We start from the raw sequence: 2,050 nt of genomic DNA, 5'->3' as shown, positions 1-2,050 counted from the left end.
TCCGTCTAGCCGTTGGGGCCTTCCCGCCCCATCCCTCGCCTCGCACCCCGATTGATATGCGGTGAGGCTCCTCGGCCGCCTTGGAACTATCTGTGTATCGGACGCATCGCGGGATAAGGGGTTGGCACTGGTAGTCGTCCCAATCGCGTCCGATGCTTGGACCATTCCGAGGCGGCCCTGCAGCCTCTTCCGTTTAGCCGTCGGGGCCTTCCCGCCGCATCCCTCGCCTCGCATCCCGATTCCTATGCGGTGAGTCTTCTCGGCCGCCGCGGAACTATACCTGTTATTGCTACTGCATCCTTCGGCTGGTAACCTCCTCTGCCGCCTTGGAACGTTCTCTTTGTCGGACGCGTCGCGGGATAAGGGGTTGGCACTGGTAGTCGCCCCAAGCGCGCCCGATGCATAGACCGCTCCGAGTTGACCTTGCTTTCAGCCTCTCACATGCATAGACCTCTCTGAGTCGACCCTGCAGCCTCTCACGTTTAGCCTTTGGAATCTCGCCTCACAACATGATTGCTATCCTTGATGCATCCCTTGCCTCGAGCCCTGATTGCTTTCTTGGCTGCATCCCTCCTCTCCTCACAGCCCGGTTGTCATCACTGCTTCATCCGTCGCTTCATGCATTCTGGCTGCTGGGCCCTTCCCACCGCACACCTCGATTGCTATCTCTTCTGCATCACACACCCCGATTGCTATCTCTGCTACATCCCTCGGCTCTCACTTCTGCATCCTTCGCCTCCCACCTCGATTGCTATCAATGCTGCATCCGTAACCTCACACCCCGATTGCTATGCGGGGAGGCTCCTTGGCCGCCTTGGAAATTTCTGTGTGTCGGACGCACCGCGGGATAAGGGGTTGGCACTGGTAGTCGCCCCAAGTGCGCCCGATTCTTAGACCGCTTCGAGGTGACCTCGTAGCCTCTTTCGTCCAGGCTTCCTGCCTTCAACGCCCTTTTTACACCTCGATTGCTATGCGCGGGCTCGTTGGCGTCTATCACCTCTCTGCGAAGAGTGGCACGATGATTGTTGGGGTAAATCGTAGCAGTCCGATCTCTGGCCTTGGGCCATTGTGAGGGCTGATCGATTTCCTGTGCGCATCTCGTGTTCGCCCAGTAACAGACTCGACGACTTGTAATCGGTCTTGTTCCCGATTGTTCCTGGAGGTAGTCTTCGGAACTCTTGGATTTGACCTGTCACTCGAACTGTCCTCTTCCGAGGATGCTTGTGTGTGTGTGCTTGTGCCATTTCCTTGGCGGTATTAACGAGATATTAAAGAGCGGAGTGAGCGCCTCGCCCAGCTATGTTTGGGGCTCTCACTCCCTTACCCGGTGTGCGACCGCTTTGCACGTAGGTTGCGGAGCATCGCGACTCTTTCGATGTTTGGCGGTTGTCTTCCGGTGATGCGTTGGTCCCGAAGTGCACGTTACTAGCATTTCTGCCATTGTTCTCGATCTTTGGCACGTTCCTTCGTTGCAATTGGATATATATCTCCGTTTATACGCGCAGGCTTCTCCCGCCTATTCAGCGCTGTCCCACTCTCAGCACTCTCGTGGTCTCCTTGGCTTCTCTCTCCCGTGAGCGAGCTCTCTTCTCGAGTCTTTTCCATGTCCCATGGAGGTTGCCTTGCGAAATTCGGGCACACAAACGTGACCGGATAAGAGCGGAATTGCCTATGAGGAGAAGCTCACCTTAGGGAGCAGCAATGCCGAGTGTTTCGACAGAGGGTAGAGGGGGCGTTGTTTGGGCGGTTGCACAAAAGAGTGCTACGGTTGCACTGAAGGTTGCTTCTTCGTCTCCGACGAACTCTTCGAGGCAAAAAAGCTTGTATACGGGGTCGAGGTGGGACTGTTCGTGCGAGTTGCGCCACCAAAAGTGCGTAGGGGGCATATACCTGGGAAATGGATGTCTCTGAGTGGCCTTACTCGGTCGCGTGCACGGTGCATTCTCTAACGGCAGGACTGTCGCGAGCATGTGCGGTTCGGATGTTTTCGGGTAAAGGGTTCCGTACGGGATGTTCTTCCCAGGCTCCTGTGAACCGAGACTCTGCATCG

The sequence above is a fragment of the Cryptomeria japonica genome, unplaced genomic scaffold (assembly GCF_030272615.1).
Source record: "Cryptomeria japonica unplaced genomic scaffold, Sugi_1.0 HiC_scaffold_101, whole genome shotgun sequence".
Classification (NCBI taxonomy): domain Eukaryota; kingdom Viridiplantae; phylum Streptophyta; class Pinopsida; order Cupressales; family Cupressaceae; genus Cryptomeria; species Cryptomeria japonica.
This window is presented reverse-complemented; position numbering follows the sequence as displayed.